Source organism: Danio rerio, chromosome 7, assembly GCF_049306965.1.
Source record: "Danio rerio strain Tuebingen ecotype United States chromosome 7, GRCz12tu, whole genome shotgun sequence".
NCBI lineage: Eukaryota > Metazoa > Chordata > Actinopteri > Cypriniformes > Danionidae > Danio > Danio rerio.
The window spans coordinates 67,259,536-67,286,433 of NC_133182.1; the positions used below are offsets into that span (position 1 = coordinate 67,259,536).

General features: G+C 36.8%; 1 long non-coding RNA gene across 1 annotated transcript; it reads right to left on the minus strand.

Annotated features, from left to right (window-relative positions):
- Positions 1-2,466: 2,466 nt before the first annotated feature.
- Positions 2,467-26,680, minus strand: LOC141375451 (uncharacterized). The gene is made up of 3 exons (XR_012383510.1): positions 26,505-26,680; positions 6,269-6,405; positions 2,467-3,763 (listed from the first exon to the last, which is right to left on the minus strand). It is a non-coding gene; the product is annotated as an uncharacterized lncRNA (long non-coding RNA).
- Between the last annotated feature and the right edge of the window lie 218 nt (positions 26,681-26,898).

A 26,898-nucleotide genomic window follows, 5' to 3' on the forward strand; every position in this document is an offset into this window, starting at 1 on the left:
TCCCAAATCTTACTTTATACCTAGTGCACTTAAGTACAACAGTTCACTCAAAAAATTTATTATTCAACCGTGCTTTTTTTTTTTTTTTTTTTTTAATGAGTTAAGTTTTTTTAATGAGGACAACTTCAATTGTTTTACGCTTAATCCACTTAAATTTGTAAAAACAATTATGTTAAATCAATTTGTGTTGGGAAAGAACTGTGTGGAACCCAGCAATTTTACAGCGTATTAAAAAAACAACTACTGTAATTAGGAGTGTATTGCTTTACTGAGGCAAATGTCAAGGTGATTTGACATTGCATTGCATTTATACAACAGTTCTATGCCATAACCGTGTGTATAAAACGAAAATCAAACACTGAGAGTCTAAAAATCTGTTTTATACAAGGAACTACTTTCTTCCGTCATTCATTCACATCAGAAACAGAAACCAGGGGTTTTATTCACAGCAGAAACAGTTGCCACTTCACAAATGTCACTTCAGAGCTAGTATTTGAATGAGCGTGATATCTAAAGTGATGACAAAACAGACGATTTTAGCTCACATTCTAAGATTATAAGGCTGAACAGCATGAAATGCCATGAATCTACATAATTCCCCAGGAATTCTCTGTTGCAATCAAGATACCACCAGAATTAACCCTAAAAAAACTCAAATCAAATCCAGTTTCTGTGGTATAAATAAAGTACTACAGATACAAAAGAGAGAGATTGACTTACCTGATTGATAATGATTTGTTGAAAATGCTGTTTTTTGACCTAAGGACTTATGCTGTCTTTGTCACCATCTTGTGGCAGAACGTCAACGGTCACTTTCTTTGGTCTGCTCTTTTGGCTGCTGTTCCACTGAATCTGATGCTCCAAAATGTAAAAAAATAGACACCATCCTTATAAATAAACTGCATAGCTGCAATCTAAACAACTACATTCTCGACTAAAAAAGCCCCAAAGTATAATATGTTGCTCAACAGCAGCAATATTTGTCAAATTGTGGAGAGTCCTCTGCTTGTTGCTGTATGTGGGCAGAGTAATACACAAGGGTGAAAGGTGCAGAGGCAGTACCAATGGTGTTATTTTCAGAATATAACACAGCTGTCAGTTACAAGAACCAGACAAAACTGTTGTGTGTGTTGGTGTGTGTGTCTATATATATATATATATATATATATATATATATATATATATATATATATATATATATATATATATATATATATATATATATATATATATATATATATATATACATAAACTTTAAAATAGTTTGAGCAAACAAAAATAAATAAATAAATAAATAAATCACCATACATAAATGATGATCCTTTATGGTCACGCTTTATTTGATGCATCAATGTTTTTGGTGTACTTTTTTACCATTATTATTTTGAAGCATATATTCATGATAGCTCTGTAGATAAATACAAAACAATAGTTGCTTAATAACAGTGGCTTAAGAATAATTCAAAGTGATGACATTCACTGGCCACTATTAGGTAAAGCTTGTTAGACAAATCCATGATGTGAATCTCCCGTTCCGGCACAACTTAAGCTTCTCTGTTGAATTGAGATTTGCCAACTGTAGCGTGGATTGGATTATTACCATTTTGATACGCTTTAAGCTTTGTGACATGTCAAATTTTGACCTCATCTTTCTAAAGTTGTAGCAGAAATCAAGATTCATCAGACTAGACAACTCTTTTGAAACCTTTTTATTCTCCAATATAAGTGAGTGCTGACAGCACAGCACTGGTTAGGTCTTCTGCTGATGTCATCTGCTTAAAGGCTTTTTAAGAGCTTGACCCATCTAGCCATTCTCCTATTGTATCTAGCATAAACAAGACTACTGATACTGGATATATTCTGCTTTTGGACTGATCTCTGTAAAACCTAGAGATTGTACAGTTGTGTGTGAAATACAGTTTTTGAAATTCTCATGGCTGCGTTTCTCAAAAGCATAGTAAACCTAAATGGATTCAAATAAAATTATTGTGCGTCTGATCTTAATGTTATGGCCTGTTTTCCAAAAGCATTGTAATGCAAGTAGCACTTAAAAATCATCAGACATCTATAAACACTCTGGAGTTATTATGAAATCCTTACATGCATGGTAAGAAAATAAAGTCATGAAGTGGATAGGCAGATTACACCAGTAACTTTATTTAACTCTTGTAAACTGTTGTTTTTTTACATGTATTTATATTATTATTATTATTATTATTATTATTATTATTATTATTATTTATTTTTTTTTAATTACAGCCTCGAATATGTGAAACAGTGTTGCCTTTGATGCATGATAGATTTATATATTTTTCTTCCTAATCTACTTTTTTTTTTTTCATCCTCTACGGGAACCCGTGTGACATCATGCATGACGTAGGTTGGTAATTCCTTTATAGGAGTGCAGATTCTAATGACTTAATCCATGCAACAATTCAAATGACCACTGGAAAAATGTCAAAACTGTTTTTTTCTTCCTGGTTTTAATATTGAGGTACACTGTTTGCAAAATTGCTGCTACAGTTTGTTTACATTTGCTTTGAGGAATCATTTCAGAATGCTGGATAGTTAAAGTGTCACGGGTGGATGACGTCAAACTCTGGGGGCGTATTCTTTCGTGTTTGACGTGTCTTTATTGTCGTTTAGTCTGACTTTATGACAGCTGAGATCTTAAAGTGTGACATGGGAGCCATGTTTCTGACGTCTGACATGCCACAATCAATCAGGATTTAAAAAAAAAAAACGCACACTGTGAGCCAGCCTTTACACATCTTAAACAGATGTGCAAGTTTCTATACTTGTATTGGGCATTTCTTGACAATAAACTTATACTATTTACTTCTTGACTTTTTTTTTTACCATCAGTATTTTGCCTAAGCCTGTAGGAAGGTGCTTTATATAAACTTGTTTTGATTGCTGATCATGAAATGATGATGGTTATTGGATTACACATTCAGGATATGATTCCACATATTTCAGCACTTTGGAAATGGACAGCGACTCCTAAGAGTAGCACGTACAACATTTTCTTTAGCACTTCATGTGAAATACAATTTTTTTGTAGAGAAACACATATGGAATTGCAATGAGCATTCATAACCTTGAAGATACAGAACATTCTTAAGAACCAAAATACATTGTTATCAAAAAACCAAGCTCAGCAGTGTTGCCAGACTGGAAATGTCAAAGTATCGTACCAAAACCTCAAAGAGAAGTTTCACAAACTAATTTCAAGAGGATCACATGGTAGGATTGACTACAGCTGATCCCTATCACTAATCACTAACTAGTCAATCGGATCATTTTAAATTTAATAAAAATATCCAGCCTAAACTTAATTTATCATCTTCGTTTTGAAAAAAAAAAAAAAAAAAAAAAACAACATCCATCCCTTTCTCCTCCTCAATTCTAAGTTCGGGCGACACGGTGGCTCAGTGGCTATCACTGTTCCCCCACAGCAAGGAGGTCATTGGTTCAAATTCTAGCTGAGCCAATCGACAATCTCTGTGCAAAGTTTGCATATTCTCCCCGTGCTCACTTGGGTTTTCCCCGGGTACTCCAGTTTCCTCCCACACAAAAAAAAAACATGCAACAAAAGTTAAAGTCACAAGCACCTACTACGTAAAATTAGCGGTCTATTCTTGGGAAGTTATCGAGATATCTCGTATCCGTATCCCTCCTAATGCTAATTGACCAGGCGGGAGCCCTGGGCTCATCTATCTCCAAGCTTAGGGTTGTCTCCCGGGACAGCATGCCAAACCTGCTAAAAAAGTCAAGCATCTTAGTGTGAACTCTTGAAATTAGAAAACAATAGCGTACATGAGTCAAACGGAGAATATACAGTTATTAGTTAGACAAATAGCTTTTTGAAACAACTTGCAAATTACCATAATGCGTTAAAAATGCGTACCATAGTGGGAAGTATCAAACTTCACGTCTGTTTCGCTGTCCTGCGTGTGTCACCAGATGTTAAGAGACCCATTTTGTGGTACAAATTGAATGTCGTCATGAACCGCAACATAGTGCTGGCTTGCTTGAAAGAGGTGCACCCTCCCGTATTTTTTAGATACTCTGAGGTGTGCATGAGCCCATTCAGAGTATCTGTAAGGAGCCAATTTTGTAGCTTTGTTTTGATGAGATTAACTGTAGAAAAACACGTTCATATGATGAATCTGAATGGGGGAAAATGAGAACATCAAAGGCAACCTTCCTTGTCCTTCTCACCTTCCTTTTAAGCACTACTTTTTCAAAACTTTATTGCTTAAACAATCAAACTGAACCTGAAAACAACTGACTTAAGCACGGCTGTGCGTAGCAGCAATGTTAACTCACAAGAGAAAGCCATTCTCCACGTTGATTGTCTGAGAAAATGTAAGATTAGATAGAGAACGTGTCTAACTCCACGTTCTCCTCACAGAAAGTAGACAAAAGATGCAGTTAAATCAATAAGTACAGAAGCCCTAAGATTACAATGGAACTTATTTAAAATGCCATAAATTTTGAAATTATCTTACATAATTCAGACCATTATATTTAGACCATCTTGTGGCCATGTGATTAGATTTTTTATTTTTTTATTTATTTATTTATTTTTTAACAAGGAGTTAAACATATCTGTCTAATAAAGTGGTTGTTGGGTGTATCTTTAAAGTTGTGGGGGGACTGTAACAAAAAAAAAAGGAATTAAATTAAATCTCTATCTGTGTCACTCCACAGAGATGCGGTTATATATGCAGCAAAGCTGTAAATGTACCTCTGCGGACACACATATACACCGAGCATGTCTCAAATCTTCCTATGAACCATGTGACAACTCTTTGCAGCAAAACTCCACTGCCAGAATTTGACAGCTCATTATGGTGAGGGATTTACTCTCCTTTCAGAGTAAATAGCACTTAAAATCTAGCTCTGTCCCATCCTGCAGTCCCAATATAGCTATGCTTTTGGCAGGGTGGAATCTTATTTTCAAAAATGTCTCTGGTCCATTGAGACTAACTGGTGTGTCCAGGATAGATAAGAGTTGCCTGGCCAGCAATGTCTCTGTAGCACCAGAAAAGCAAAATGACCTTTAATAGTTTCCTTTTCGGAACAATAACTTTATTATTATTGCCGTTTTTAATGATTAGCCAACAGATGAACAATATGAACTGACTCTAAAGAGAGCTCTCTCCTTCCAGCAGTTTTTCTTTATGTTTTGGTAAAGGGAGATTTTAGCAGCGTGACAGGCAATCTGCCATGCCCAAAATGACTCACACCAACCCCAAATGAGAAAATATGAATGAAACCAATGATGGAACATATACAGGAGAGGAAAACATTTTATTTAGGTGAGAAACCCAGAAAGTTTGACAACCTGTTACTTTCAAGAGTTAGCTGATGATTGGTAATAAGCTAGTTTGGCATGCTGTCCCGGGAGAGAGCCCTGAGCTCATAAGATCCTTGAGCCCGGAGCTCCCTCTCGTTGCAGGGCAAGAGGGGAGTTTGAGCTCGATTAGATCTCGAGAACCCCTCCCCCCTCCCCCACCCCTCCTGCTGCGTAAGGATTGCTAAGGTGATGTGTTGCTGACAGAATTGAATTTGGTGCTAATTTGGTTTAGTCAATTTACTTAAGTCTCATGTTTTTGGGAGTATGGGAGGAAACCGGAGGACCCGAAGAAAACCCACGCAAGCACGGAGAGAACATGAACTCCACATGAAAATGCTGTCCCGTTTGGTAGATACCCGAGCCAGAGGCATTTTTTGCTGTGAGGTCGCAGTGCTAGCCACTGGACCGCCGTGCTGCCCTGTAGAAAAAGAGGAGGAGAATGGGTGGAAGGGGGGATTCTTCCAGACGAAGATGACTAAAGGTAAGATGTTTGGTTATTTATACTGGGTTAGGAATAGTCTGATTGGTGGTTCGTACATTAGCTTGACTCGGGGCCAGCCGTGTCAACCATAAGCACGTGATCCTCTCAAAATTAGTTTATAAATAAACTTTACTTAAATGTGTCAGATCTTAAATTGGTCAAAAAAAAAAAGTTATTCTGATGTAGTCAAGTTCTAAAGTGTTGTTATGTATCTTAGTGGCTTAAATCAGTGTATAAAATGCCAGTTACAACATTTGGTATAACATCCAAAGTTTTCACTACTTTACTATGCATAAGCTCATGGAACAAGCTCTTTATGGTTATGATTTGATTACTGCTGGCACAAAAGCTAATAGTGGAACGTGCTGTTAGAGGAGCAGGAGAACAAGGTGGACAAATGGGTAATAATGACAGAGACTTACATGCTGCTGGCGGAGCTTAGCAGAAAATGCCACAACCTCAATCTGTTCGTGACTCTGGGGTTCTCCAAGATGCCTGTCCACTCCAACTGCCACCCACGCCAGGAAAGCACAATCTGCAGGATGTGAGTGCCCCTCACCTATGCCAACAAGCAGAATGTGATTTTTTATTTATTTATTTTTTGTAACACATGCTGCTCAGTTTTGTACTTAGGTGGGGATCATTCTGTTGGACAGGGCGCAAGGTTGAGACCTTGAAAGAACTCCTGTTTTTCTCAAAAATGTTGAAATGTGGGAGTATTTGGGAGTTGTTTTCTGCCCTGGCTTTTTCCATGTACTTGTAAATCAGTTCTCAAACTTACTTTGTGCATGTGTGTTTGTGTGTGTGTGTGTGTGTGTGTGTGTGTGTGTGTGTGTGTGTGTGTGTGTACATTGTATTTCTTAAGAATAGCAACACCAGTAAATTTTGACCTCATGGAGACTTTTTTGGTCCTCATGAGGCTCATAAATCATAAACTGATTGAAATATTTCGAAAATTTTAAATTAGGGCTACATGGTGGCTCAGTGGTTAGCATTGTTGCCTAACAGCAAGAAGGTCGCTGGTTCAAGCCCTGGCTGGGTCAGTTGGCATGCTCTGTTTTTCCCCACAGTCCAAAGACATGTGCTACAGGGGAATTTAATAAACTAAATTGCCTGTAGTGTATGTGTGTGAATGAGTGTGTATGAGTGTTTTGTAGTGCTGGGTTAGTGCTGTAATTTTTTTTTTCTCTACGATCGAACTTGCAAGCGTTTGATAGACCTGTCAATAACGCCTTATCACCAAGGTAAACTTAAATATGGCTTCACTACATATGTCTTATAATACTATAGGTAGGCACATTTATAAAACATACTGTACGTTTTAAAAATTTTACAACAACCGTAAACAAAAAGAAAAACGACAAAAAAAAAAAAATCAAGTAGGTATTTGCCACATAGAATAAAATAAATAAAATAAAACATCCAAAAGGCATGTAGGTCTATATAGAGATGTGTTTAGGAGTATTTCTATGTGTTTATAATATAAAGCATGAATTATTATATAATAAATCGAGAAAGTAAATCTTGTCATAGAACATATTTCTAAAAATAAGCTTGAAAAGTTGTCGGAATCAGGGTGATGTAGATGTAGCAAGCGAGCGTCCCAATGGCACTGTAGTGAGTTTATAGCCTAATGTTAGCTCTTCCGTACTTGCATTTGCATTTAAGATCCAAAAAACATGCAAGTGTAATTAAATGTGTTTGAACACATAGCTTAATATATGCAATCTATGAAAAGCTATTGGGAAAACACTATGGGGATTTTATCGAGGGAACCACTTTTATGCCTGCAGGGTCTACAAGGCCACGTCAAAGTTCCTCTACTCTTTAAGGTTATAATGGCTAACCCACTTATGTGTAAAAAATGTCAATAACATGTAGCTAAGTTTTTTGTAAATAATTTGGGGAATAGTTGTTCTTTGATTAATCCCAATCAGTTCAATAAAAAGCACACATTGGCATATTTTAGACTACACAGATGAATGGAGGCTTTAGCAACTGTCACTGAGTTGCTATCATTACTACAAATGTTTGAGGATTTTGCACAATGATCAAAACTAAATGATTTTATTTCACATATACCGTAGCAGGGAATCAGAATCAGAATTTCAACAGACCCTGGAAAATTAATTAGTATTCTCTTATATCATTGTAATCATGTGGTACACAAAATTATTTAAATGTGATACAACAACATCAACACAGAACCCTGGTGCAAAACTAAAATCTGGACTCTGAAATCTGAATAAAACACCACTGTTGCTGCTTTATATTAATAACGATAATATTTCAAAGAAATCATTAGATTTACTTGAAAAAAAACATATATAATCTATATGAGGATATATATATATATATATATATATATATATATATATATATATATATATATATATATATATATATATATATATATAATTACATTTATGACTGATAAAAGAGACTAGGTATATAACGTTCAACATTCATGCTTGATGTCTGTCTTTTCCCGACAAATGCACATGCTTTTGGACTGACACTACAGCAGTCATTTGGTATCTCTGTGGGAAGACACAGCAGAAGGCCAAACAGGAGGCCACACACACACACACATTTTTTTTTCATCCTTTTTTCTTTTTTTTCTTTTTTTTTCTTTTTTTTTGATTAAAAAGTTATTGGAGAGGCAGGTGGCTATAGTGTGGCATTTCTATCAGGAGCAGAAATGTTAAGACAAGAACAAATGAGTCTTCCTTCAGAATTTCGGTAATCATCCATTTAAAAGCCAAACACTAATTTCCCTCTGCACCAACATGTCTCTCATTCATGCGAGCACACATGCTACTCTTTCGATAACATGAACACCCAAACATTTACACCCTTCAGAAGCCCTTAAACTGACAGACTCAGGCAAAGCCATTTCCTCCTGATATGCAGGGGGGGTGCGTGGAAGCCGGATGGTGGAAGAGGATTTACTAAAATGGCTCCTAAGCACCCGTTCAGCTGGATGTTACACATAACACTCCATGGAAGTGGATGCAAATGTGTCTGTCATGTAGCAAAACAGCCTCAGCATGGGTCGAATGTCTAATCTACTGTACATGTGTCTGCCTTCCAACCATCTGAAAGTCTGCAATTTTTCTTTTTTCTTTTTAAAAATATACCGAAAACGTATTATTTTAATCAAATTCTTCCTCTTCTTTTTTATTTATATTGTTTTGCAGGAGTGTAATGTACTTGAGTAATTCCTCTTCAAATATTATTGACTATATCTAGCAATATTCAATGTTGGCCGCTTGGATAAAGTGTTCAGTTGTCTTAAATTAAAAAAATATTATATACTTGTTTTGAGGGGTGGCATGTTGGCACAGTGGGAAGCAATGTTGCCTGTCGCCTCACAGCATGAAGGTCTCTGGTTTGAGCCTGAATGAATGAATGAATACTTGTTTAAAGTGGCTACAATTGCATGTTACCCAATATTCTGAAAGTCAAACTCCGAAGCCAAAATGTTTTACTAGATTTTGTTTTCCGAGCCAATGCATTTGCAGAATTTATAGTAAAGGTTAACACATTTATATGATCTGGAAAATCATGACTGGCCCTCATATCACCACATGATTATAGATAGTGGTATATGTACACTCACCGGCTACTTTATTGGCTACACCTGTCCAACTGCTCGTTATCACAAATTTCTATTCAGCCAATCGCATGGCCTCCACTCAATGCTTTTATGCATGTAGACATGGTCAAAACGATCTACTGCAGTTCAAACCAAGCATCAAAATGGGGAAGCATGATGATTTAAGTGACTTTGAATGTGGCATGTTTGTTGTTGCCAGACGGGCTGGTCTGAGTATTTCGGAAACTGCTGATCTACTGGGATTTTCACACACAACCATCTCTAGGGTTTATAGAGAATGGTCCGAAAAAGAGAAAATATCAAGTTAGCAGAAGTTCTGTGGGAACAAATGTCATGTTGGTGCCAGAGGACAGAGGAGAATGGCCAGACTGGTTTCAGCTGATAGAAAAGCAAAAGTAACTTAAAAAACCACTCGTTACAAAACAGGTCTGCAGAAAAGCATCTTTGAACGCACAACATGTTAAACCTTGAGGCAGAGGGGCTACAGTAGCAAAAGACTACACAAGGTGTCACTCCTGTCAGCTAAGAACAGGAGACTGAGGCTATAATTCACACAGGCTTACCAAAATTGGACAATAGAAGATTGAAAAAATGTTACCTGGTCTAATGAGTCTTGATTTCTGCTGCAACATTCGGATGGTAGGGTCAGAATTTGGTGTCAACAACATGAAATCATGGATCCATCCTGCCTTGTATCAAAAGTTCAGGCTGCTGGTGGTGGTGTAATGGTGTGGGGGATATTTTCTTGGCACACTTTGGGCCCATTAGTACCATTAGTAATGGGTACATTAGTACCCATTAGCATCGTGTCAACACCACAGCATATCTGAGTATTGTTGCTGACCATGTATATCCCTTTATGACCCCAGTGTTCCCAGCCTCTGATGAGGACTTCCAGCAGGATAACGCACCATGTGAATGATCTCAGACTCAAAATGGTCTCAGACTCAAAACTGTACTCAAATGGTCTTCACAGTCACCAGATCTCAATCCAATAGAGTACCTTTAAGATGTGATGGAACAGGAGATTCACATCATGAATGTGCAGAAAACAAATCTGCAGCAACTGCATGATGCTATCATGCCAATATGGCACAAAATCTCTGCGGAATATATCCAGTACCTTGTTGAATCTATGCCATGAAGGATTAAGGCAGTTCTGAAAGCAAAAGGGGGTCCAACCCGGTACTAGTAAGGTGTACCTAATAAAGTGGCTGTTGAGTGTATGTTAGTGATAGATGTGATCTGTCCAGGAACTGTACCTACTGAACTGACTATAAATCAGCATCCAATAGCTGTCTTTAGTTGCAGCCTTTATAAGACAATTAATATGTATGATTTGCCTTAAGGTTTGGTTTTTTGACCATTTTGAACTAATGCCTCTAAAACAAAGTAGACTCATAAATATTTATGAGTGGACACGAGCAATGTGTTTTCTCATTCTCTGTATTAGGAGAATGATCAAAGAACTATTTACTTTGACACAACTGGGAACACATTCCAACTTGCAAAAACATCTCTATTTTTCACACAAATAGACACAAGCATCAATTGACTGTCATATTTGTTTTGAAACACATTCATTCATTTTCTTTTTGACTTAGTCCCTTTATTAATCAGGGGACACAACAAAGGAATGAACCACCAATTTATTCAGCATATGTTATTATTTATTTATTTTTCTTATTATTTTTTTTAATTCAACGGATGCCTTTCCAATCACAACCCAACACTGGGAAACACCCATACACCCATATTGCCATGACACACTAAAGCCACTTCAGCTTATTCAATTCACCTACACCTCATATCTTTGGACTGTGGGGGAAACCGGAGCACCAAGAGGAAACCCACATGAACAAGGAGAGAACTCCACACAGAAATGCCAACTGACCCAGCCAGGGCTTGAACCAGCTATCTTGTTGTTGTGAGGCGATCTTGCTACCAGCTGCACCCCTGTGACGCCTCTTTGACCACATAGTAAACACAATAACTTATATTAGTGTGTTACTATGAAAACCACAATTTCATAGCACATACAGAATGAGACTTAATTTAATGACCATAATGAAAGACATTATCACATATTTTCTGACATTATCATGTGAGTAAATGCCTCTGCACACTCTCAGTAAATTCATTCACATCGATGCACACATGTGCCAGTCACTTATGCCTGTTTGTTCTGCTTCTTTTCATTCCATGACAGATACTTGCTTTTGCAACTGTTGCTCATAAAAATTTGGATTGCCCCTTTGCTCTTTGAGACCAAGAACTTGATTTCATTGTATTTCAAAATGTCACAATGTTTTTGTAATTGGTGTTGTATGTTTTTGTTACAAATTAACTTTAAGCTAGATGGCGCGGTGGCACAGTATTTAGTGCAGTCACCTCATAGCAAGAAGGTCTCTGGTTAGAGCCTCAGCTTGGTCAGTTGCCGTTTCTGTGTGGAGTTTGCATGTTTTGCATGCTTGGGTTTCCTCTGGGTGCTCCATTGTTCCCCACAGTCCAAAGACATGCGAAATAGGTAAATTGGGTGGACTAAATTGTCCGTAGTGTATGAGTGTGAATGAGTGTGTATGGATGTTTCCTAGTGATGGGTTGTGTTGTGTCTGGAAGGGCATCCGCTGCGTAAAACATATGCTGGATAAGTTGGTGGTTCGTTCTGCTGTGGCCACCCCAGATTAATAAAGAGACTAAACCGAAAATAAAATGAATGAATGAATCTTTTAAGTTATGAGAATGTGCATATAAATTATTATCAGAAACAAATAAAACATGCGATTATTTCTAAGGTAAAAATGTTATGTGCAAAAATCCAGTAGGTTTTCTCTTCTCTTCTTGTTCTTTTTTTTGTCAAGCTTGAAGCAGTATTGGTTGGCCTACAAGAGCCTCTGTTACAGTGAAGATGTTCAAAAATGCTTACAGGACTCACCCTGAGATTCAGGCCTTCATAGAGCTTTATTCTGCACAGTGATTTGAACCATATTGCAAATTTAAGACTTCAACATCAGAGAGAGCTTGCACACACAATATATATATTAGGGATGCACCAATATGGATTTTTTGGCCGATACTGATAACCGATAATTCTTCAGACTTGGAGGCCGATAGCCGATATGTATAGGCCAATAAATATTTTAAATTGTTATATTTTTATACAGCAAACTTAATAAAAGATTGAACTGCTCTTATGAACTGAATAGACTATACTCAAAGCAAAAAAGCTGTAACTTCAAAATTGCAAGGTGATTATAGACCTTTATTATTCACGATTTCTCATAAATCAGCATGCAAAAAAATTGTTTCCTTTTCTTCATAGCAAATTAACATGCAAGTTGATTGTTGCATAAAAATAAAAGTTTAAATAACAAAATGGAATTTAATTAACAAGCAAGTTAAATATATTTAAATAAGATGAAAATGAAAGAGCTAAGGACTGAAATCAGCTCAAATGATCTTGAATAAAACATGTTACCGTGATGTACACATGTACAAATATGTCATGTCTGAAAAAGCCTTTTTAGAGGTGTTTTGACAGTTTAGAGCCACCGTACAAGCAAACAGCTAAATACAGATAGTACGTTTTAGTACGTTTAGAAAGTGCGGCACAGATTCATCCTATTTGACATTGACATGTCACATGTAGGTGCTGCTGATTGTCAATCAGACAACGCTTCTGCACTCGTTCTTGCCGTCAATCGCGGGAAAATGATCGATGAAAAGTTTATGATAAACCGCTGAGAGTTTTACTTACCTGTAGAGGCAGAGTTGCCATCAGAGTCAGATTTTGATACAAAACCTGCATTGAGCTGCCTTTATGATAAACAGAGCAGAATATAAAGACAGAATGAGCGGCTAGTCGAGAGCCTCTTTTACTGGACAGTGTGTGTGCGGTGACAGCTCTCACGCGAGCTCGTTATAATGAATATAAATATTCCGATCAAACTGAATACAATCTTACATCAACAACACATGACCAACAACGCATTGACAATAACAAATAATCAGATTACAAACTACCGTTATGTTTACACGTGTTGTAAAATGTGCGGATCCCTTAAGGGACTGGGCTGCAGTTTGGGGTGTGTGAAGCAGAGGGAGAGGGAGAGAGAAAAGAGGAGCGTTTTGTTCGCAATGAGACCATTTTCTGTGATGTTACCTCTTTGTTGTCTTATTTGTTGTACCACACGGAAAGTAATAAATATTTTGGACCAAGTTACATGTGTTCTCTTTCATTCACCTCCTGCAACGAAAAGAGTTCACCCCGAAACTAATATTACTTGGCCCTGGAGTAATAAGTAAGTCTCCCTGCTATATCTAACACAACAAAGAGACAGAGCAGGAAAGGTTTACACATGTAATATTTTTTCCTGAGGCGATTTAAAGCAAAATACACAATGACACTCAATCAAACACACACACATGGTTACTTACTGAGGTATTAACGCACAGCAGTGACACGTGAAGAAATTAGACTTTGAAGGCATAAACAGTGTGAGGAGAGATCCATTGGAGTGCACTGGGCAAGTCTGAACATGTTCCGCCCACACGAGCGTGGCAGGTAGGTCTGTAAAATTATGTAATTTATTGGCTTAAATATAATGGCCTAATTAAGACATTGGATCGATAACGATAATCTTGAAAATAGCATTTATCGGCCGATAACGATATGGTTGCCGATATATTGTGCATCCCTAATATATATATATATATATATATATATATATATATATATATATATATATATATATATTATATTTGTCATGACTACTTCACGTTACCAAGATGACATAACTTGTCATAAATCTGTCATAAACATGTGTGTGTGGATGTTTCCCAGAGATGGATTGCGGCTGGAAGGCCATCTGCTGCGTAAAAACTTACTGGATAAGTTGGCGATTCATTCTGCTGTGGTGACCCCGTATTAATAAAGGTACTAAGCCGACAAGAAAATAAAATATAATGAGAATGTTGACATTTTTATTTTTGTGACAAATTAAGTTTGTTCCACTGAAACAAGAAATCAGAAAAAAATAAATAAATAAATAAAAAACGGTTTTCTCAATAATATTATGCAGCACGTTTTTGACATGTTGACAATTTGCATAATGAAAATTTGAAATTATTATTTGAGACAACCCTTGATTTCTCCGCAGTTACCTAATGTCTTTTTATTATTATTATTTTTTTTTACTTATTTTGTGTTCTAGAGTCTGGAATTATGAGAACCAAAACCAAATGTGTGAAATATGGAAAATCATTTTTATATATTTTAAAATCATTTATCAAATCCTAAAGTAATTTTAAATAAAGTCAAACTAAAAGTATTATTTTATTATTATTATTATTATTATTATTATTATTATTATATTTTTATATATATTTTATAATTATTATTGTTATTGTTTTGCTTTTTTAAATAAGAATATACATGTTGTACAGCACAAAAAAAATCATTGTCAATTGGAAGTCCCAACAAAGATTTAGTGTGTGTACATCAGTGACTCCTAATGTTTGTATATCTATGCTTGTCTTGTCAGGTGGTGGTCTGTCCTAAGCTGGAAGATTCATGTCCAGACTGCCAGTGACATGTCCAGCTTGAGAGACTGACACCTTTTCACCCGGCCTATGGCTAGTGACATCCTTCCCTTTATCCTTTCCCTCTCTCTCTTACTTTCTCTATCCCTCATACTCTCTTGTCAAGCTCCCTCTAAAGCCTGAAATATATCATTCTTCTGCAACACCATTTTATTTTTGGTGATCTCTCTCTCTCTCTCTCTCTCTCTCTCTCTCTCTCTCTCTCTCTCTCTACTTTCCTCATTGCTCTCTTTTTCTTTCTTTTTGCCTAAGTCACTCAACATGTGCATTCTCAAGCCATTCACCTTGAGCTCTTTCTATTTTTCTCTCTCAATCACTCACTCTCACAAAATCCCTTTTACGTCTATCCTTCTCTTTGAGGTTCATAAGAACACTTGAGTATCTAGTGTCTGGGCTGCGAAGGTGCTCTTAACTACAAAGTGAGTGAAGAGGGGGAAGCAAGGAGGGACAAGGATTTATTTTCTCTCAGACTTTTTTTTGTGCCCACTTCATCATCAAGCCTCATGGTCTCACATATGTGCACAAAAACACACACACACAAATGTATATAAGATTGTTCATGTGTTATCTAGTGCTGCACTCCAAAACATCCAAAAATCATTAACTGTATTTGGTATTTGGTACATTGCAGACCTGACTTTAAGTAATTTCTAGAAAATAGCATTTGAAAGATAAATGGAATAAGAGCTCAGGCAGTCAAACAACATGATGTACAAAACAACTCTGTATGATTTAATAAATGCATATAATGTGATAAGCAAGCTCTTACAGTATGTTTGTGTGATGTCACAGTCACCAGCCATCCAGGCTTGTAAATTGCTAGGAATAATTCTCGTTCACTCAGGACTACAAATCTGTCACCATATGGACTACAGATCCTCTCATGCACCACACATGCTCTCCATGTACCTGTTTGACCCTGTTGACTATTGCCTGTCTGATCATTCTTGTGATAAACTGCACATGGATCCTCAACCCTGTTGTCAGCATCCTCACGTAACAAAAGACTCAGCCACAAAATGGATCCAGCAGTTTTATTGCTCCGTCAAAGCCAAGGAGAACGGTCCCCCGAGAACCACATTCAAGATTTTTTGGACATTGTCTTAATGCTCATTCCAGCAACCCACAGTCACTATTCATTTGCCACCACACTGCAAACATTCAAGATGGCTGTCTCCAGTTCACCAAATTACAAGATGGCTGCAGCTAGTTTGCCAACTCACACAATGTTTACAACCAATCTCCCGCTGGCTAAGAAAATGGTTTCTTAATTTCTTGCCCTGCCATAGTTCCAGTCCTGGTCCCTGTTTCAGCAGTTACTGCGATAGCAGCCAGATCTTCATTTACTGCCAGATCCTCCAGGGGGACTAGATCCTCCTGAATTCCCCAAATGGTGGGCACCAGATCCTCTTGAATCCCCCAAATGACGGGTGCCATGTCCTTCTGAATTTCCCGAATGGCGGATGTCAGATTCTCATGAATCCCACGAATGGCCAGAGCCACCACCTCCCATGAATGACCAGTGCTGCCAACTGAGTACCACACATGGCCAGAGCCACCAACTGGGTCCCAGGAATGGCTACCAAAGGCATGTGACTGCCCAGTTCCGCCAGAGGCATGTGACTTCCCAGTGCCGCCAGAGCCGTGTGATTCCCTGTGCCACCAGAGCTGTGTGACATACCAGCACCAACAGAGTTTTGTGACCTTTCTATGCCTCCTAAACCTGAGTTTTCCGACCCACTGGGGTTTTATGTGCTGCCAGTGCCTCCTGAATCAAAGCATCTTGTCCTAATTGGGTTATCTGAACTGCCAGTGCCTCTTGAATCCCCAGACCTACCTCAGCTCCATCCTTCTGGCTCTCTGCAGCTATAGGCTCTGTAGCCCAATGCTCCAGACCCTCCACAGCCCTATGCCCCAGACCCTCCACAGCCCTATGCCCCCTGCAGCCCCATGGTCCAGGCCCTCCGCAGCCTCACACTTTAGGCCCTCTGCAGCTTCACGCTCCAGGCCCTCAATAGCTCCTCGCTCCAGGTCCTCTGCTCCAGACACACCTCCGCTGCATGAATCGGTCCCTGTAGCCCTCCACCTGTTTCTTCTCTGCTCCGCTTGTTTATCTGTGAGCATTATGACATTGTTTCCCTTGTTTAGCCTAGCCAAGTTATGCTACCTGTACCGACTATACGCCTGTTCTTTGACCATGACTTTGGATTGCTCTGCATGTACCTGTTTGACCCTGTTGACCATTGCCTCCCTATATACAGATGGGGGTAAAATTAGCCATCCTGTGAAATATTTATTCCTTTTCAAATATACCTCATGATATTTAATGAAGCAAGGGATTTTTTACAGTATTTCAAATAATATTTTATAAAGTTTTAGTTGTTTTATTCTGGCTAGAATCAAAATATTTTTTAAACCACTTCAAGATCAACATTATTAGCCCCCTTAAGCAGTGCTTTTTTTTTTACTGTCTACAGAACACAATTGTTATACAATGACTTGCCCAATTACCCTAACATGCCTCATTAACCTAGTTAATGCTTTAAATGTCACTTTAAGCTAAATACTAGTCTCTTAAAGACATATAGTAAAATATTTAGTGCTGTCATGTTAAAGATAAAAAATTAAAAAGATCAGAAATTAGTTAATAAAAAAGTATTATGTTTAATCATGTTGAAAAATATCTCCATATACAAAAAAATAATAAAGCAGTTTAAATTTACCAGGAGGGTTAATAATTCTGACTTCAACTGTATATATTTTAGAAGCAGTCTCTTAAAGGGAGTGCTGTAATGTCAGTTTTCTTTTATAAAAGACACCTGTTCACAAAAACAATAAATCAATCAGATTTCAAACTCTCCACCATGGTCACGACTAAAGAGGTCCAGGGATGTCAGAGACAGGTTGTAAACCTACGCATGGCTGGAATGGGCCATAAGAATATCAAGCAGCTTACTGAGAAGGTGACAACAGTTGGTGCAATTATTCGCAAATGAAAGAAACACAAAACCATTGACAAGCTCTCTCAGTTTGAGGCTCCGTGCAAGATCTCACCTTGTGGAGTTTCCATGAGAGTTCAGTGGAGTTTCCTCATGATAACACTGAAGCATCAACCCAGAACCATATGGAAGATGTTGTCAATGATATCAAGGCAGTTGGGACCATAGTCACCAAGATGAGATTTGGTGATTTGGCATGATTTTGAATCTGAATCTATCTATCTATCTATCTATCTATCTATCTATCTATCTATCTATCTATCTATCTATCTATCTATCTATCTATCTATCTATCTATCTATCTATCTATCTATCATCTATCTATCTATCTATCTATCTATCTATCTATCTATCTATCTATCATCTATCTATCTATCTATCATCTATCTATCTATCTATCTATCTGGCTGTCTGTCTGTCTATGCATCTGTCTATCCATCTGTGTCCGTCTATTTATCCATCCATCCATCCATTCATCCAGCGATCCATGTATCCATCCATCCATGTTCTAATTTTAGTTTTAATTAATTTAATTCATTCATCCATCCATCCATCCATCCATCCATCCATCCATCCATCCATCCATCCATCCATCCATCCATTAACCCATTCATTAATCCAGTCAATCTAGCAATAAACCTATTTTAGGTTTTAAGATTGTTGGTCCCCAATGGGGACTATTTTGATGGTATAAAGGTAATATATCACAGTGTCAGAACTAGAAATGTTCCTATTAGAGTGTACCTCACTGCCTACTTTCTATCTAATGAACCATTTATCATTCCAGGTAAAGTATTGCAAATGTTTTATTGTTGTTGCTGTTTCTTTCATTTTCTTACATGTTTTTTTTTAAGAATAAAACTCATTTTTGCCACCCTGATTCACATGTCAGTGCTAAGGTATTTGTTTAATAACTTTCTCCTTTTTTTATTCCTTTTTTGAATTAATATTTAAATGACTTAAACAAATAAGCAGAGCGAAATGATTATAAGAGGCATCTCCATAAGCATTAAGTGTTAGCTGGGCTGCCGCGATGATCATGGGCCTAAAACTGCCTCTCTTCATCAGCGGGCAGCCTGTAAAGAGAGCTTTAATGGACTTGCGGAGAGCTGCTAAGTAAAACGCCTTTATGAGCACAAGTACAAATGTTATGTTGATGGCACACTCTCCCTCTCTTGCTTCCTCTGTAAAGGAAAGAGCAAATTAGGAAAGTGCTGCGCTTGCATTTTATACATTACATTGGCAATGCTTTGAGTGCTTTGTAAATTGTGTTCTAGCAATGATCTAGGTTAGGCCATTTTCTTGCGTTGACCTGAAAAAAAGAGTCTGTCAGCTGGTGAAAAATAGCAGACACTTCAGACAGAGTGCTGTTGTGTTTCTCCACACTGCATTATTTACTATAATGCACCAATACATTCACATTACTTTCAGTTCTTCATCCTCACACAGACACACAGTGACTACTCCTATTAAATGCTTCTTTTTCTTTTTTTTATTTTTTATTTTGCACCCCATTCTTTGTGCTTATTTGAAAGTTGGGGTATTGCACAAATAGGTTAAAAGCAATTAGCATGGTAAAATTTTGTGTTGCATAGTATTCTAATTTTACAATTAAACCGCAATTGTGGGAGAATTGTTGAGTAAGCATGTAGTTTTTTTTTTATTATTATTTTTTTTTATAATAGATTTCCATGCATCAACAGTCTGAGATTTATCTTTCACTCACTGAGATGACTCCATAAGCATGCAGAGCTTGTATATGTTGTATTATTTTTCTTTCAATTATAATAATAATAAAAGGCCTTCAGAAAAATTAAAAGCAACACATACAGTACATCTGGAAAGTATTCATAGCGCTATGCTTATATCATTTATTATTATTATAATTTTTTTGTTACATCCAAAATATATTAAATTAATTTATTTTCTCCAAATTTTACACACAATACCGCATAATGACAATGTGATTTTTTTATTTTATTATTATTATTAATATTATTATAAAAAAATGAAATTGTACCAAATGTATTAAAAATAAAATAAATAAAAATCTGATAATCACAGCCTTTGCTCAATACTTTGTTGATGCACATTTGGCAGCAATTACAGCCTCAAGTCTTTTTGAATATGATGCCTCAAGCTTGGCACACCTGTCTTTTTGAGTTTTTGCCCATTCCTCTTTGCAGTATCTTTCAAGCTCTATCAGGTTGGATGGGAAGTGACTGTGTACAGCCTTTTTCAGATCTCTCCAGAGATGTTCAATACGATTTAGCTCTGGGCCCTGGCTGGGCCACTCAAGGACATTCACAGAGTTGTTGTGAATCAGCTCCACTGATATGTTTATGTGTGCTTGTGCAGAATGTACCTGAGCTCAATTTAGAGCTTCACAGCGAAATCTGTGAATACTTATGTTCATGTGATTTTTCAGGTTTTTTTAATTTTTATTTGTAAATCCGTGTCAATGTAGTAAAATCGGAAAACATGGAAAAAATCTGCCATGGGCTTTTCTTTTTTTTTTGGATTGCTTTTTAAAACACTGCTTTTGGGTTTCACTTATGCATTAAATACATACACTTACCATTTTCCGTTCCTCAGCACCGAACCTGGTTACATTTTAAACAAAGACATTTGTACAGCCTTTTCTCACCGTCACTTCAGAGCAGCCATTTTGGATGACATTATTAGGGTCACAACCCCATGGTCAGTGATAAAAATTCTGTTCACTGTTGTTTATATTTGTACTAGTTGTTTTTTGTGTTGTATTTTGAGTTTTGTATGCATATCTATTTACTTACATTAATTTATACTTTTGTTTCATGCCTTTTTATGTATTTTTTGGTCCACATGTTAAACAATTACATATATAATGGCCCCAAATCTTCTCTCTGGGTGGGTTGTTGTAGGATTAGGTTGTGTTGTGAGAAATTTTGTTGAGCTCATTGGCTTGATTTAGCTGAACAGTTCTGTATATAGTTTGTAAATATTGTTTTGTTTATTTTTCTTTATTGTTATTTTGTCACTTTGACCTTTTTGCTGGATTTTTTTCTTTAATGTGTCAAATAAATCACTCTTCACTTTCACCAGCGGCTTCTGTGACACTTTTTGCCTCCATCTGCCTGGTCAATCATAACATTCAGGAACAGGGGTATTGTATATGTGTGTTTGGTGAAATGTTTATGTGTGCCTTAGAGTGCTTGTGCAATGATAGACTGTCTATAATTTCCAAACAAACGTCAAACATATCTCAAACTGTTTCAGAATTGACAATAAATAACAGTCTATTTAGAAAGTAGGTTTTACTTGCTTGCAAGAACAGATTATCTGAGCTATGTTGTGTACATTCATTGTATAGTATTCCTTATATACACTATTTATATCATAATGGATTTTAGTAGAAACACCTAAGGCAAAATTGATGTTTAAATGAAACATGCTGAAAAATTAAGCCTTCCGAGATACAAAAGAGCAAGCTCTGAGGAAGACTGTTTTTCTATTTTGTACAGGATTCTCAAAAAACGCACAGAAAGCAGCTTACTGTTGTGTGAAATTTGACATTAAGAATCTTTCATGTTTGTCTGTTCTGCAAACCCAAGGGCAGTGAATATGCAGTGTTTAATTTTGCTCTTTTAGAAGCGCAAGGCAAACTGGAAATCAGCTCATAACACCATTTGAAGCTTATCTGAATATGCATTAATCCAATTGCAGAATATGAATCAGCTGAACGATAATATGGGGCTAGTTCGAGGACGTCAGCGAAGCTAATGAGTAGAACCAATTCAAATTATCATGCAGGGGATTTCACATTGGCTACATTTTGACAGCAGTAAAATCAAGTTTTCCAGTTAGGTGTTCCATTTATTTTTATTTATTTGTCAATTTGTTTTTACTTACTCAATATGGAGTGTAACTTGGGACACTATTATTATGTTTGTTTACCTCATTTCTTTTGCGAATATTGGAGGTTCTATCAAGCATCGGGGAAGTGTTTTGAATGGGTTTTGCAGGGTTTGTTTATTGTCATCAATCAATCAATCAATCAATCAATCAACCAATCATTCAATCAATCAATCAATCAATCAAATTAACAAATATGGCTTTTGTTTTTCTAACCTCATGAATTCACAAAATATATACAATGCAATATAATAATGAACTTTATAATCTGAGAAGATTTACAAGGAAACCAACTGTTCTACTGTCTCTATCCTCCATCTTGAGCCCCTCACTCTCCCTGCCATCTCAGTCAACTCCTCCACCAGATATCAAACTAATGACACTTTCAAGTTTGGTATCCTCCTATATGTATCCCTGTGATTGGTAAAATGGTTTCAATTCCGCAGAAGTATTTTCTTTTATTTCATAACTATTTTCTGGAGATCTGAGTTTTGGCTTTGGTAAGAGCTTTGTCAGATGTTCCACTCTTACTACAGGAGAAATAGTCTTCACATCACCCCATGTCTCAGAGAATCTCTTGTCTTTTATCATGTAATATTTATGGTTGTTTTACGAAGAAAAGAAAAAAAATGCATTTATAACTTCTCAACTGGCTTAATATTGTTTGATTATGATATTGGCATGATACACTTTTACCTGGTGAATTAAAACTGGTTTCAACTGAAACATTTCTATCTAGTAGATTATTTAGTCTGGTTTTACTGCAATTTATGACCAGGATTGTACATACCAACATAGGCTCATTCTGAAAAAGTAGCCCTATTCACAATGCTGGAGATTGTAAATTATGAAGCCAGAAGTTTGTATGATTGAATTGCATCTTTAAAATGAAAGCTATTGGTGGGGTTGTGGGTCAATATGTGTTTTTGAAAGCACTACTGATTGGGTTTAGCAAAGGGGGAGGGTGAGGTGATCTGTCTGTTGGTCAGTCAGCGAGTCAGTCAGTCAGTCAGTCAGTCAGTCAGTCAGTCAGTCAGTCGATAGCGTTCTCTGGTGGATTTACGCGAGAATAGCAGGTGCAAATGGCACTCGTAAGAGTAATTTGAGATCTCAAAAAAGAATACGCAGAGGCTTCTGGTGGATTCACCAAACAAAAACTGCAAAAAAAAACAAAAAAAAACAAAACATAGCTCCTGTGACATATTTGTCACTCTCCAGAAAAGTACATAGAGGTACGTTTTCAGAATGAGTCTGGGTTGGTACATACAGAAAGGCTCATATGGATGGAGCATAGGGCACAACAGCTGGGCCCTGCTGATTTCTGCCAATTGCAGACTCAAAGCAAGATATAACATAGTGACTAAATCAACTACTCTTCATGCATGAGCAAGCATTGAGCAGCCAACTTAAATAATTTTAATTTACGCTTATACCCTCTGACTAATCTCAGATTGTGAGTTTGTGTTTTTGAGCGAGTGTAATTGGCCAGCAGAAGACTATGTGACTCTGGGTAAATAATTAACAATTAAAAAATATCAGTGGTGGTAAGAGTACAAAATTTTTTTACTCAATTACAAGTACTGTTACATTGCTGAAATTGTACTCAATTACAAGTAAAAGTACTGGTGTTAAAAAGTACTCAAGTAAAAGTACAAATTACTCTTCATAAAAACTACTCAAATTACAAATTACAAATTACTTTTTTAGCTGGCGGTATTGGTGCAATTATCCATAAATGCGGAGTCCATAAATTGCTTTGAGGCGATAGCGATACCCATTGCGCACCATGATTATTTGACAAAAACAATGTTTTTTCTATTTTGAGTATAAAGCCAACAGAAATATGCACAAATAAAAATCGACTTTTTATAATTTCAAATTATGCCTCTCTTATCTGTACGATCAATAGATGATTTAATAAAAATAAAAAAACACTTGAAAATTATGGAGAAACTTTAATTACCTAATTCGCGAACTGAACCGTCAGAAACCACAGAACCACAGAACAACAATGCCTAGTGCCTTAACAATAAATTAAATATCACACAAATGAAATTATGTCTTCTTACCATAATGTGTTTTTTTAGATTATAGACTGAAGTCTTGTAACAGGGTTTCTGCAGATATCATAATGTCAAATTTAAGACTCTTTAAGACCATAAAGTATTCAATTTAAGAACTATACCACAATATCAAAAGCACGCAAGAGAAAATGCAAAAACTCAAAATTTGTTGTAAAATAAAATTATTTAAATTGAACAGTACCGAAGACAGGTTAGATGCACTATTGAAGTACAGGAAGAAAAAAACAAAGAATCAAACATTTTGAGGCTGATTTAAACTTTTGTCTGGCTCCGCATTGCACACCTCCGCTGACTGTGCGCGCACCTCACGAAATGGACGAGGCTTTAAAACTTGACGCGTTTGTTGTTATGATATTCTTTAAAACATCAGGGGCCAGTCAAAAGGATCCCACCGTAAAGTCAGACCGAAACTACATCATATCATTAATATTGTTAAAGATTTTAAAAAGAATAATTTTTTATTATTTTTATAATTTATTATGATTACAAAGTTGGATGACGGGGTGGCGCAGTGGGTAGCGCTCTCGACTCAAGGCAAAAAGGTCGCTGGTCGAGCCTCGGCTGGGTCAGTTGGCATTCCTGTGTGGAGTTTGCATGTTCTCCCCGTGTTTGCGTGGGTTTGCTCAAGATGCTCTGGTTTTCCCCAGTCTAAACACATGCATTTTAGGTGAATTAGGTAAGCTAAATTGTCTGCTGTTGTAAATGAGAATGGGTTGCAGCTGGAACGGCATCTGCTGTGTAAAACATATGCTGGATAGATTGGCGGTTCATTCTGCTGTGGCGACCCCTGATTAATAAAGGAACTAAGCCAAAAAGAATATTAATGAATAATTATAATGTTTTATAACTATTCAAGATTTTTTAAATCAAACTTTGATGCATCACTCACTTTTGTTCATATCTCGGACAGTTCTACCTATTAAAGTTAAATATCAATGACAACAGAACATGGGTTACACTACAATTATAGTTTTTTATTCTGTCAAGATTAATAGAAAAAAATAATTAAAACTTTTAATTATTTTGCCCCCTCAACATTTGACACATTGTCTGGCTAGTTTCTATCTCTACTTATGAGCTGAAAAGGCAATAATAGTCCAACAATCCTGTCCATCATCACCAATAAAGCCTAGAAATTGGGCATCAGTATACTGTAAGCCGATAGGTTCATATATTCTTTTCCAGTTATCAAAGACATAATTTGTTACTTAATTTTTGTTACATTGTTTTAACTTCAAAAAATATATATCAGTGTAAAACCTATAAATGGTGGAAAAACATTTTCTGTAATATTAAAACCACCTGGGTCTCCACTTTTGCCATGGCTTCTTTTTTGTTGTAACAAACTTATTCCCCAGGTTTTTCCAAACTTTTTATCAAAACATGTCCTTTGGCTTTTACAATTTCTAGCCAAGAATTATTGGTCATCTAGGTATTTCTATGGTGATCACGCATGGTTGGATCGTTAAGATGTCTGTAAAGTCGTACTGTTACAGACAACCTCTCTTCATTGTTTCATATTCAACTCAAATCAAACGCGGCGCCGCGCAATTTGTTCACCCGAAATTATGTCGCGCGCATCCAAAGTGAACCTCCGCAAACACGGCGATGACCTCACATTCGCCGCGCGCGCTGAGCTATTGCATGCTGGTCTTATTTATAGTTGTAATACAGCAAATTACAATATGACTAGTGAAATAAAGAACTACACCGCTACGAAACCAAGCAACAACAAAAAATAATTAAATGAGCAGTAGAAGTAGCGTTACATGGACATCGGAAAAATAAGACATGTGCAAACATATTTAAGACATAGAACAGCAAATTTAAAACTTTTTAAGGCCTAAAATTTAGATATTTATATTTTAGACCTTTTAAGACCCCGCGGGAACCCTGTGTAAGCCAGACGGCACAGCAGAGGGCAGGTTTCATCCACTTATTTTATGCGCTTTTTGGATATGCACATACAAACGGTTGATGGAAACGCTGTATTGCGCATATTTTTTGAAAATGTGTGTGAATGGAAAAACCAGCAGGCTAAGCACATTGTAAAACATGTTGTTTTGGTCATTCAAAACCGTCTTAACCGTTTCAGTATTATGTTATTAAGTACCTCCAGAATTGTCAAGAGTGTCTGCACTCCGTGTCTCGCGCCTTCAAACGCCAGCGCGCATTTACTGCGGGTCAGGATTGCCTTCTGAGGCGCAAGTCATTTATTAAATTAAGATATATTCCTCCAGCTGCTCCTACCGATGCAAAGTTTATACTTTTGATATTTGTCGCCAGTTAATCAGAAGGTGGTGATTTTGTTCTCTTTGACTTTTTGGACGGAAACGCTGCTTTATTTGCTTAGTCTTTTATGCGATATTCTAGTTTTGGGCATATATTTAATTAGCATTTTTAGATGATAACAGCAATCCACACTGCATCAGCACAGCTGTCCCCTTTCTTCCCCATGTACCTCTAGGTGAACAGCTCCTCCGGGTGTGGCCATGGGCATTCATCCTCTGCTATTTCTTCCTCATTTCTTCTGTCTTAAATCTCCATATGACAATCGATAACTTTGGGACTGTTTGATGACGGTCAGCTCACGTAAATCTGCAGTAGCCTGAACTTGTTTTTCGGTTCAAATAATGTACCAGGCTTTTCATTGGTCCGTTAAGATGAGCTTTTTTTATTGGCTACCGAAATGCTAGTAAGTGCGTGGTTGAAATATTAAATTATTTACAGTACTCTGTAACGAATTGTGATTTTGAAAGTAACAAAGTACATTACTCAGCTTAATTTGTACTCAAGTACAAGTAAAATTACAGGCTTAAAATTTTAGTCATGAAAGTACAATTACCCCAAAAATG